Source organism: Tamandua tetradactyla, chromosome 21, assembly GCF_023851605.1.
Source record: "Tamandua tetradactyla isolate mTamTet1 chromosome 21, mTamTet1.pri, whole genome shotgun sequence".
In the NCBI taxonomy this organism is placed as follows: Eukaryota; Metazoa; Chordata; class Mammalia; order Pilosa; family Myrmecophagidae; genus Tamandua; species Tamandua tetradactyla.
In genome coordinates, this window is record NC_135347.1 from 16,994,547 (window position 1) to 17,007,626 (window position 13,080).

Consider the following 13,080-nt stretch of genomic DNA (forward strand, 5'->3'; position numbering starts at 1 on the left):
TGTAATTTTATGTCTTTCATAGGAGATGGGAAATTTTCAGTGATTATTTCCTCCATTAGACTTTCTGCTCCTTTTCTCTTCTCTTCTTCTGGGACACCCGAAACACATATATTCGTGGGCTTCATGTTATCATTCAATTTCCTGAGACCTTGTTCATATTTTTCCATTCTTTTCCCTTTATTTTCTTTTGTGTGTTGGATTTCAGATGTCCTGTCCTCTAGTTCCCTAATCCTTTCTTCTGCTTCTTCAAATCTATCGTTGTAGGTCTCCACTGATTTTTTCATCTCTTCTATAGTCCCTTTCATTCCCATAAGTTCTACGATTTATTTTACAAACTTCTGAGTTTTTTTTTTTTAACTTTTTTTTATTGTATAGTATAACATATATACAAAGCAAAGAAATAAAAAAGCAATACTTTCCAAAGCACTCTTCAAAAAGTGGTTACAGGATAGATCCCAGAGTTTGTCATGGGCTATCATACGATCCTTTTTTATTTTTCCTTCTAACTGGTCCAAAATATAGAAGGCTAGAGAGCTTAAATACTTTATCACTACAATAGACTTTTTTCCCCTTTTTTTGTGAACAATAACATTATACATACACACATACATACATATATATGTGTGTATATATATATGCTATAAATTTCAAAGTACAACCACACAATTAGTTGTAGAACATATTTCCGACTTTGACATGAGTTACAATTTCACAATTTTAGGTTTTTACTTCTATCTGCACTAAGATACTGGAGACTAAAAGAGATTATCAATTTAATGATTCAGCATTAATATTCATTTGTTAAGTCCTATCTTCTATGTATAATTCCACCATCCCTTTGATCTTTCCATACCTCTCCTTGGGTTATTTGGGCTATGGCAATTCTAACTTTTTGATATTGGAAGAGTCTGCCACTAATATGGGGTAGGGAGATGGAACTATCTGATGTTCTGGAGAGGTTGGGCTAGGTTTCAGGACTTATCTGGACCAGGGACCCATCTGGAGGTTGTAGATTTCTGGAAGGTGACTCTAGCCCCTAGAACCCTTGTGGAATCTTATAGATTGCTCTAGGTGTTCTTTAGGATTGGCTGGAATGGTTCTGGTTGGGGGTTGGCAGGTTATGATAGGTAGCAAGGCCTACCTGAAGCTTGCATAAAAGCAACCTCCAGAGTAGCCTCTTGACTCTATTTGAACTCTGTCACTGATACTTTATTAATTACATTTCTCTCTCCCCTTTTGGTCAGGATATCGTTTTTGATCCCATGGTGCCAGGTCTTGATTCATTCCTGGGAGTCCTTTCCCATGTCACCAAGGAGACTTTCACCCCTGGATGTCATGTCCCAAATGGGGGGAGGGCAATGATTTCACTTGCAGAGTTGGGCTTAAAGAGACTGAATCTGAGCAAGATCAGATATCCTCCAGAAGTAACTCTTAGGCATGTCTGTAGGTAGTCTAAGCTTCTCCACTACCTACATAACCTTAATAAGAGTAAGCCTCATGATCAAGGGCATGGCCTATTGATTTGGGTATCCCTAAAGTTTGATACAGTATCAGGAGATTCCCTGATGGTAAAGATTAATAGTTTCATAGTCTTTCTCCCCTCCCTCTGGGGACTTTGCCAATACTTTTTGATTATCTGCCTAATATACTCTAGGATGTTTCCAGGCAGTACAATAATCTATACAGGATTAAAGGACTTCTTTCTTATTCTATGAGTCTGTGTTTCAGTTATTCAAATGAGCTATACAGATAGGTTGAATTAGATTAGGCACTACAGAAAATTTCAGTTCTAGATCAAACAAACCTTTCTTCCACTGATCTCAAAGAGTATGTGTGGTTCTAAAATACAGACACTGTCTTCCTTACATCTATGTTCTGAATTACTTTAACCCCAATCTGTTCAGCTTCGTTGTTATCTCTAAATATCAGGTTATATATACAAAACAGCCTCTCAAATCTAGAAATAATAATCACCACTCTGGGCTTAATATGTCTGCTCTAAAAGCTTACAATCTAGGCCCCTGTTTTCTTATAACTATACCATTGTTTTTTGTTTCTGGCTTATTTTGTCTCACCAAGTGTCCCACATGTTCACTTACATCATTGCATGCCTCACGACATTGTTCCTTTTTGTAGCAGCACAACCTTTGTTCATAAGTATACACCATCGTTCGCCAATCTACTCTGTCAGTGCATCCTTCAGCCACCTGGATTCATCAGGCATCATGGAGAGGGCCCAAATTTCACATTCCATCAACATCCTCAATTTTAGATCATTTCATTGTTCCCAAAAGACAGAAAACCAATAAACACACCCTTACCAAACAGGAAATCTAAACCTTCTCTTAACTCTTGTCCCTCACCCCATTATTTACATCTGCCGTTGCTGTGGTAGTGCTGATGGTTTTCTTTTTTTTCACATGGGCAGGCACCGGGAATCAAACCCAGGTCCTCTGGCATCACAGGCAAGCATTCCTGCCTGCTGAGCCACCGTGGCCCACCCTGATGGTTTTCTTCTGAACATAGCTCACAGCATGCAATAGCAGTTTTCACCCTGTACCCTGGACTTAAACACTCTTTATACAAGAATCATATCTTTGAAGTAATTCTTATGAGAACTCATTCATATTTCTAGTGTGAGTCAGTGGGAGACGCAGGTCTCTACAACCCCTTTCAATCTTGTTCATCTTCAATATGGTAATATTACTTCTAGACCCACTAGAAAATCACCTTTGCTCCTATCTATTCCCTTACATTGGAGTTCAACCTCATTAGCTAATGGTTCACCCATCTCTAGCTTCTATATATCTCTAAGTCCTCTATATTCCATATTATAAGTCTCTGAGTATACCTTTATGCTGGTCATAAAAGTGGAATCATATAGTATTTGTCCTTTTGTATCTGTAATTTCACTTAGCATTATGTCCTCAAGGCTAATCCATCTTGTCATGTGCTTCAGGACATCATTTTGTCTTACTGCTGCATAATATTCCATCGTATGTATATACCACATTTTGTTGATCTACTCGTCTGTTGATGCACATTTGGTTTGTTTCCATCTTTCGGTGATTGTGAATAATGTTGCTATGAACATCGATTTGCAAATGTCTGTTTCTGTCATTGCTTTCAGCTCTTCTGGGTATTACCAAGTAGTGCTATTTCTGGGTCATAGGACAACTTGATATTTAGTTTCCTAAGGAACTGCTAAACAGTCTTCCACAGTGGCTGCACCATTATACACTCCCACCAGCAGTGCATAAGTGTCCCAGTTTCTCCACATTCTCTCCAACATTTATAGTTTCCTGTTTGTTTACTACCAGCCATTCTTATAGGTGTTGAGGTGGTATCTTATTGTAGTCTTGATCTGCATTTCCCTTATAGCCAGTGAAAATGAGCATCTCTTCATGTGCTTTTGAGCCATCTATATTTGTTCTTCAGACAAATGCCTATTCACATCTTTAGCCCATTTTATAATTGGATTGTTTGTTCTTTTTTTTGTTGTTGAGTTGTATGATTTCTTTGTATATACAGGGAATCAAACCTTTGTCTGATATGTGATTTCTAAATATTTTCTCCCATTGAGTTGGCTGCCTCTTTACCCTTTTTGACAAAGTCTTTTGAGTTGCAGAAGCATTTGATTTTGAGGAGTTCCCATTTATCTATTTTTTCATTTGTTGCTTGTGCTTTGAGTGTAAAGTTTAGGAAGCTACCTCCTATTACTAGGTCTTGAAGATGTTTCCCTACATTTTCTTCTAGAAGCTTTATGGTGCTTGTTCTTATATTTAGGTGCTTGAGTCACCTAAATATAAGGTTTGAGTTAATTTTTGTGTAGGGTGTAAGACAGGGGTTCTCTTTCATTCTCTTGGCTATTGTTATCCAGTTCTTCCATGCCCAATTATTGAAAAGACTATTTTGTCCCAGTTCAGAGGATTGGGGGGCCTTGTCAAAAATCAGTTGCCCAGAGATTTGGTGGCCTATTTCTGTACTCTCAATTCGATTGCATTGGTCAATGCTTCTGTCTTCATGCCAGTACCATGCTGTTTTGACCACTGTGGCTTTATAATAGGTTTTAAAGCCAGGGAGTGTTAATCCTTCCACTTCGTTCTTCCAGATCTTCAAAGTAGGTTGTTGGAATTTTGACTGGTACTAAAGGCTAATGTGGTGTGGGCTAGTATGATGGATAGCATAAATGATAGGAAGTATAGTTTGATTAGTCCTTTTTGGTTGGATGTTGTTAATGATGCTGAGATATTTATTTTGGAGAGGCTTTTTGGGGCAATTTTTTCTAGTCAGATCAGGTCGAGTGTGGAGGTTGCTAGATTTTGGCTTGTTTTGAGGATTGAGTGGGAGTATAGGCGGTGAATGATGTTGGGAAAATATCCTAGCATGGTAGAGAAGGAGTGATGTTGAGATGGGTAATTGTATTGTAGGTTATGGGTTGTGTTGCTTAGTTCCATTGCTAGGATGAATCCAGTGACTGATACTACTAGTGCTGTAAGTTTAATGTATGAGGGCATGGTAGATCAGTGTGGGGGGAATTGACATCTTAACTATATTTAGCCTTCCTATGCATAAGCACAGAATGTCTTTCCACCTATTTAGATCTCCTTTGATTTCTTTTAGTAATGTTATGTGTAGTTTTCCCTGTACAAGTCCTTTATGTCCCTAATTAAAATTCATTGCTAAATTGATTCTTTTAGTTGCTATTTTGAATGGAATTTTTTCCTTAACCAACTCCTCAGCTAGGTCATTGCTTGTGTATAGAAATGTTACTGATTTTTGCACATTAATTTTTTTTTTTTTTTTTTTTTTTTTTAAAGGAAAGACAGAGAGAAGGAAGGAAGGAAGAAAGGGAAACATTTTTAAACATTTTCTTGTTTTTATTGTATTCTGTTTCTCCGTTTTTGTTACATGGGCTGGGGCCGGGAATCGAACCGAGGTCCTCCGGCATAGCAGGCAAGCACTTTGCCCGCTGAGCCACCGCGGCCCGCCCTGCACATTAATTTTATATCACACCACCTTGCTGAATTTATTTATTAGCTCAAGTAACTGTGCTGTCAATTTCTCGGGATCTTCCAAGTATAGTATCATATCATCTGCAAATAATGAGAGTTTTACTTCTTCCTTTACAATTTGGATGCCTTTTATTTCTTTGTCCTGCCTGACTGCTCTAGCTAGAACTTCTAGCACAATGTTGAGTAATAGTGGTGACAGTTGGGCATCCTTGTCTTGTACCTGATCTTAGAAGGAAAGCTTTTGGTCTCTCTTCATTGAATACGATGCGTACTGTCGGTTTTCCATATATTCCCTTTATCATATTGAGGTAGTTACCTTTGATTCTTATCTTTTGAAGTGTTTTTGTTGAAAAGGATGCTGAATTTTGTCAGCTGCTTTTTCAGCATCAATTGAGATGATCATGTGATTTTTCCCTTTCGTTTTGTTAACGTGCTTTCTGGAAATAACATCTTATTTTAAACTTAAACTAGAGGGAGGAGTTTAGCAAATAAAAGGAGGGGGGTCACACAGGACAGCCCAGACAGAGGCAGAAGCATAAACTAAGGTCAGAAAACACATGGGTGGTGTGTGTGTGTGTGTGTGTGTTGTATTCAGGCAAGGGATCTTTCTTGGTTTATAGAAGAGGAATGATTCCTCTTTTACTGTTTATGGTAAAATATCTAGATAACCCTAATGATTCTTCTCTTATACTATCCATGTTCGTATGTAACTCCCTTCTCTTGAGTACGGGCTGGATTTAATGACTTATTTCTACAAATACGATGCTGCAGAAGTGATGGGATATCACTTCCAAGAGTAGGTTACAGACCTTGGCTTCTATCTTGGGCATCCTCTCTTGTTCTCTTTGAGGGAAACCAGCTACCATATTGTGAACTGCCTTGTGGAGAGGCCCATGAAGCAAGGAACTAATGTCTCTGGTGAACCAACAGCCATTAAGAGGAAGCCTGGAAGCAAATCCTTCCTGAGTTGAGCCTTGAGATAACTGCAGCCCCAGTAAACATCTTGAAAGCAGCCTTGTGAGAGGCTCTAAAACAGAGTTGCTCATCTAAGCCATACTAGGATTCCTGACCCACATAAACAATGTTTGTTGTTTTTAAGCTGCTAAATTTTGAGATAATTTGTTATACAGCAATAAAGAACATACTGTTTGAAACAAAAGAAAAATAGTGGGTTAAATTATGAAACAAAGGAAAACCGATTTCCATGATATAACATGTCCCTGACATTATTTCAGTGTACAACTCAACTCTTCTTTAAATTTCAGTCTTAGTATCTTAGACATCTCCTTGATTTCTGGATGCTCTCCATTCTCCCAGTCCATCTAGCTAGAACTCTAGATGCATTTATTATGAGAAGATACCAGGAGGACCTTTCCATATGTACACACTCTGTGAGCCTAGAACATGAGACTTGAAACTCTTGCCTGGGCCCTTTTACTATCACTAGACCCCAACTGGCTTCTTTTGGGGGTACCAGAGTCTGTTTATCCACAAGAAATGGTAACTGCTTAAGAAGTGTTTCCAAGTCATGACTAAATTCTGAAAAAATAAAACAAACAAAAAACTGATGCAATTAACCGTTTCACAACCTAAAGAACTGTTGAATCAGTCATGTTGCATATCCCTTGAAAAGTCTTGCACATTGTCCAAATATAGAAGTATTCTCTATATTATTCTTGACTCTTGGCCCCCAACTGTGTGAGACCCTATTTCCTATCCAGTCTTCCTTTTGGAATCAGTTTCCAAGCTTTATAAATACTGATACATTCTCAGCTTTTCACTCAATGCTCCTTTTATTTCCCAGCCTTAACTGAAACCTAGCTTTAATAGGAAACTACTTCCCCTTACAACACTTTCTCCCTCATCTATGGACATGAGAATCAGAAAGTGGCTTAAGTTTGTTTCCTCCCTCTTCAATACCATTCTAAAACCATTATTCTTCCACCTTCCTTGTTTCAGTTTGTTAAAGCTGCTGGAATGCAATATATCAGAAATGGACTGGCTTTTGCAGTGGGGATTTATTAATTTTTAGATTTACAGTTCTAAGGCAAGGAAAATGTCCAAATTAAAATTTCAAGAAGAAGATACCTTCTCTGAAGAAAGGCTGCTGTCATCCAGGATTCTTCTGCACGTGGGAAAAGCACATGGCTGGCATCTGCTAATCCTCTGCTCCTGGATTCCTCTGCTTTCAGCTTCTGATTCCAGTAGCTTTCTCTCTGAGTGTCCATGGGTCCACTCTTAGCATCTCTGGGGCATTTCTCTCTAAGCTCTCTTTCTGTGTTTCTGTCCTTTATCTTCTCATAAAGAGCTCCAGTAAAGGATTAAGACCCACCTTGAATTGGGTGGGTCACATCCCAATTGAAGCAACCTAACCAAAAAGTCACACCCACACTAGGTTTGCACCCACAAGAATGTTTTAAAAGAATATAGCATTTTCTAAGGTATATAACAGCTTTAAACCAGCACACTCCTGTGATATTATTTCTCTTTCTACTGTAATTATCTTTTCCCCTTCCTCAGTGCTATCACCTATCAACCTCCTAATCACTCTCCTTCATTCACTGAATACTTTGGCACATGGGCTAGTGACTTCCTTTCCACTTCAACTCCTATCATCATACTGGGTGAATTCAATATTCATGTACATGACCATCTGAAACCTTACTATTTCCATTACTCCAAAATGTATCATCTCTTAAATAATGCATTTAGTTATCCTGCTCTAATTTTGATTACATACTGTTCTAGCAATCTCCTTTAACTTTCCTCAAGGCACTGCTTCTTTGAAATTATTTCAACATCCTCTCATGGGTCTCTTTACACACTCCAGCTTAGATTTCTTGTGATCCATCATTTTCATAATCCTCTGGCTAGTTTTCCACTGCTTTGACCTAGAGTTATTCCAATCCACCTGGAAACACTGCAACTATAGATGGTTGCAATTTCCTATTTTCACTACTCCTTGACATAAACTGCTGAGCCACAAATGAGAAAATTACACAACCCTGGAGGATGCTGCCCCTATACATTTAAGTTTACCAATATACCTGGGCGCTGATTATAGCACTTTTAATCCTTGTGTTTCCCCTGTCAATTCTCCTTTCTTTCGTCACATTGGCTGATTTAGACATGCCTCATTCTGTACCAAACTTTGGCTTTTCCTCTTATCACAAATAATTTTATCTTCTAATTTACAGAGAAACACAAGTAATCAGACAAACCCCATTCAATTTCTTGCTACCAGACCAATAAAGTTACCTGAATCCATATCCACCTTCTCCAGCTATTACCTCAGAGGGACCCTCCACCTATCTAAAGCCCATCCTTTTACCTGTGGTTAGGGATCCTTTTTTTACCTAGTTCTTTTTGTTTTCTGGATTTTCAACCTTTTTCTCTACTGGCTCTTTCTCGTCAGTATTCAAGCATGTTCCAGTCTCTTCTATCTTAAAAAAGAGAAACATTGCTAAATTTCTCTCAAACCTACACTGTGCATCAGTTAATAGCTTTCTCTCTTTTGGGAAATTCATAGTCAGGCTTTTTGAGAGGAGATAAAATTGTTTTCTTACAGTTTGTAACCTTCCATTCAAGCTTTTATAAACTCCAATATGATATGGTAGGGAATAAAGTCAATTAAATTGTTCTTGTCAAGATCAGCAATGAACTTCTTTTGGCCACAGTCGATATTGTTAACTGCTTCCTCTTTCTTGGAGTCATATTTTGCCTTGGCTTGAGGATTTTACCCTATATTTTCATCATCTTAACTCTATAATTACTGGGGATGTGAAGATCTTCTTCATGTTATCCCTCAATTTCAAACCTCTGTATTTAAAAGTGTTATCTGACATTTCTACTTCCATGTCTCAAGCTAAACCTTAAACTTAGCTTCTTTAAAACGACACTCATTATTTTTCCTTACGAACCTGTTCTTCCTCTAATTTTATCACAAAATTGCATCACCATTTTTCTAGCTGACAGAAATGTGGGAATCATTGACTTCTCCCCCTTTGCCCCTTATATCCAATCAGTAAATCTATGACCTCTACTTCCTAAATATTCTCAGATATGTACTAACTAAACGACACTCTTAAATCTGTCTTCAGATTCTTTCCTAACACCCAGACCGCCATCATCTTGCACTTGGATTACTGTACTTAATTTACCTAATCATTTTTTAGGTGTCAGATTAAATTAATTTGTACCTTTACCCAGGACCAAACAATTCTAAGACTAGGTTAAGTCCTACTAATATATGTTCCTGTAGCACTGTGTACTTTTTTTCTCAAAATATTTAACACACTTTATTGAAACTGCCTGTCTGTCTTACCTTCTAGATTGTAACCTTCATGACAGGACAGAGCCAGCATCTAGCTCACCTGTATCCTAGAGTCAAGAGAAATTTTTGGCATAATACAGATGCTGAACACTGATGAGTGAGTTTTTTTATTATTGATTAAACTTTCAGATGAAAAGGGGTGGGGAGAAAGGTTAAGAGTAGAGGAAAAAATGAGCTAGAGAGTGGAGAATGGAGATAAGAAGAATGTTAGAGGGGAACCCTCCAAGTAATGCATTTCTTTTTCACTTCATATTAGAATCAATTACCTTTTAATTTTCTGTCTTCCCCTTATTCATCCTTAAATACCCATTGTTATGACATGTACTCAATTGTTTGATGAAGGAAACAAGAAGGACTATGTTTGACAGTTACACTGAGCAGAGTTGGGATGCAGTCAGTTTTCAATGGTATCTGCTAGGTCAGAACCCCTCTTTCTCCTGCTGCTTGATCACTTATAAAAGTAACTCAGGGCAGTGCGACAGTGGCTCAGTGACAGATTTCTCTCCTGCCATGCTGGACACCCGGGTTCAATTCCTGGTGCCTGCCCATGCAAAAAAAAAAAAAAGTAACTCACAAGGGTTCTACCATAAAGGTTAGCAGAAGCATCCAGCTCTAGTTTGGATCCACGTTGGATCAAACATCCAGGTTTGAAACCTGGCATAAAGGGAAAAAAGTAAGCATCTCCCCTACATTTTAAAAACTATACCAGGGAGTAATCAAATAGTGAATGAGGTCAAGTTTCTTTTTAGATAGGTATTCCAGATAAATTTGCAACCCCCTAATGTATTAAAGGAACTAGGCATTTAGGTATTAATGTTTTTTAATGTCACAAAAAGAGATAACCAGTCATTATATACCTCCTGATTACTGTGCTGGTCTGAAACTGATATCTACCCAGAAAAGCCCTGTTAATCCTATCATGTGGGAGCAGACCTATTGTTCGGGGGGACCTTTTTAATTAAGATGTTTCTGGGGCAATGTGAGTCTTAATCAGCTTATCAGACTCCTTTAAGATGAAGCATCTTGGAGAAAGCTTGACGACAGAAAATGCCGCTGGAGATGCTAAGAGATGAAATCCAAAGTTTGCTCTGGAGAAGTTAAGAGAGGACCCACAGACAATTAGAGAGAAAAATGCCTTGAAGATGCTAAGAGAAGACCTGCAGGACAAAGAGAGAAAAAGCCACTAGAATCAGAAGCTGAAAGCAATGAACCAGGAGTAAGGACCAGCAGGTGCCAGCCACATGTCTTCCCAGCTGACAGAAGTGTTCCAGATGCCAGCAGCTGTTCTTTAGAGTCATTGTGTTGATGCCTTAATTCAGACATTTTCGTGGCCTTAGAACTGCATAAACTTGTAACCTAATAAATCTTCTTTGTAAAAGCCAATCCATTTCTGGTATATTGCATTCTGGCAGCTTTAGGAAACCGAAACAACCATAATGCCATTTATGAAACAGTACAGCAGAAAAATAATCCAAATCTGATCAAATCTCTAGCCCTAATTAACAATTTTACAGGAAATACAGAAGAAAGAGGAACCTGTTAAACTATACCATGGGGATGTTATTGGCAAAATCGAGACAATTGAACAACCTCATGATATAAACAACTTTGATTCTTCAACAAATAAATAACAAGAAAATAAAAGAGACAAAGTGAGAACCTATAGATTAAAAGAGACTTAAAAGACATACTAACAAATCCCAATGCATGGACCTAATTAGAAGCCTATTTCAAATAAACTGAAAAATTATGACATTAATGAAACAACTGCACATTTGAATATTGACTGGATAGTTGATTCTATTAAGAAATCACTGTTAGTTTTTTGGGGGGGCGTGATAATGGCACTGAAGTTACTCTGTTCAAAAAGCATCCTTATCTTTTGGAAATACACAGTGAAATAATTATGGATGAAATGATGATGATGCTGGGGTCTTCTTCAAAAATAAAATAGTAAAGGTAAGTGGATGAAGTACATATGGACCATTATGTTACTCTGCCCACCTTTGTATATGTTTGAAATTTTCTGTAGTAAAAGTTTTAATAGACTAATAGCAGCAGAATGGGTTCTTTGCCATTTCATCTTTTCTCCTAGTGGTTGAACTTCATCACAACTCACTGGCTGTTACCAGACATTTGGTTTTAAACTTCAAACAGAAAAGGTGAGACTCAAATAAATGAATTATGCACATAGCTGTGTACTAAGCAAGGAAGGATAATGGTATATATAATAATTTACTTCTAGCTTACTTTTCCTGTTTAACTGTCAGAGGAGATAAATCACATTTCATGAAACCCTATTTCTAGCAAGGAAGTCAGTCTTCTTCCTTCCACCAACAAATATTTATTGTTATCTACTATGTATCAAGGACTGGGGTGGGGGGCAAAAAAATGAACAAAACTAGACAGAATCAGTGTCCTTTTGAACTTACAGTCTAGTGGGGGAAACTGATATTAATAAAAAACTACACAAATAAATGTAAAGCCGCAAATGTGGTAGTTGTCAAAGGAGAGGAATATACTATGATAGCCTTTAACAGTGGAATTTGATCTATTCACGTCTCTCTGAGAAACTGATGCTTAAGCTGAGACACAAATGAACTGATACTGTGTAAAGTAAGAAGAAAATAGCACTACTTGGAATAGGCACTACAATGTATACAGGCTGCAGAAGGAGGGAGCCTAATGGATATGAGCTACTGAAAGAAGGCCAGTGTGGCCCAAGTGGTAACAACAAGGTTGACGTAAAGCTGGCAATGAGGAAGCAGTCCAATAATATAGGCCATAACAAAGGGTTATCTTATTCTAGGAACCAAGGGAGTCAATAAAGGGTTTTCTACAGAGGATGATTTACTCTCTGCAAAGATCATTCTGACTGAGAGTGATGGAAGCAGACTAGATGTGGGCAGACCTGTTAGGATTCTGCTGCAGGAAACCAGGTCAGAGAGGGAGTATAATGAATTTCCATGTAGTGGTAGCAGTAAGTGCACCAAGACAGAAGCTTTATTGGAGCATGTTGCTGTGATCTTGAGAAAATCAAGGCAGTTGATTTTCATTTTCACTTAGTCGATGTTTTTTGTTTCCTGGAGCAAATGATAAAACAAAACAAAGTCAAAGCAACAAACCCCAAGAAATAGTCTTGTGTACTGGTTCTACTGAAATAGTTTAAAGGAACCTTGACGGAACCAAATCACAGTCTCACAGATATAAATACTACCTCTACATTAGGACCTGGCAGCAGCTGTAGTATCATTGTAAACAGTAATTGAAAGTAACCTTGTAAATAGAATTAGCAGTAGTAGTGACTTGGTAGACAAACGTATGACTCTTACTGCCAGACAAACAAGTAAACAAAGCTGGTTTTTACCTACTATGTTTGTTATGTTTACCACAAATCCTTAGCTCTACCAGAATTCATCATTAAAGAATGAATGAATACCAGGCCCTGATTTACTATTTCTAATGCATCTTCTTTGCTATCTTTACACTGAAACAAATAACATGACGCATTACAACAGAACTCTGGAGTGAGAAAACCTAAATGATCAAGCAATGTAAATTAAGGTAGTACTTTTTCCTATTTTTCCCAAAATGAATATGGTTTAATAATTGTTATAAATTATAAAAATAACACATGCTTGTGACAAAAATTCAAACAATACGTAAAATATAAACAAAGGAGTAAAAACTACATAAATCCCAACATTTACAGATAACTATCAGTAACTGTTT

The 13,080-nt window shown here is 37.7% G+C and overlaps 1 protein-coding gene and 1 long non-coding RNA gene across 25 annotated transcripts in view; one reads left to right on the forward strand and one right to left on the reverse strand.

Moving 5' to 3' along the window:
• Positions 1-13,080, forward strand: part of LOC143665501 (uncharacterized) — a 79,207-nt gene that overhangs the window by 63,860 nt on the left and 2,267 nt on the right. The window contains exon 5 of the long non-coding RNA XR_013167020.1: positions 9,347-9,445. This is a non-coding gene — a long non-coding RNA (uncharacterized LOC143665501). The remainder of the gene's footprint in view (positions 1-9,346; positions 9,446-13,080) is intronic.
• APC (APC regulator of Wnt signaling pathway) overlaps positions 1-13,080 on the reverse strand; it is a 220,943-nt gene that overhangs the window by 42,656 nt on the left and 165,207 nt on the right. The window contains exon 1 of one of the 24 annotated variants that reach the window (XM_077138968.1): positions 7,104-10,465. The exons of the other annotated variants lie outside the window; for them this stretch is intronic. The gene's annotated coding sequence lies outside the window, so the exon portion shown is untranslated. Of the gene's footprint in view, positions 1-7,103; positions 10,466-13,080 lie in introns of those variants that run through there. 24 annotated transcript variants of the gene reach the window in all.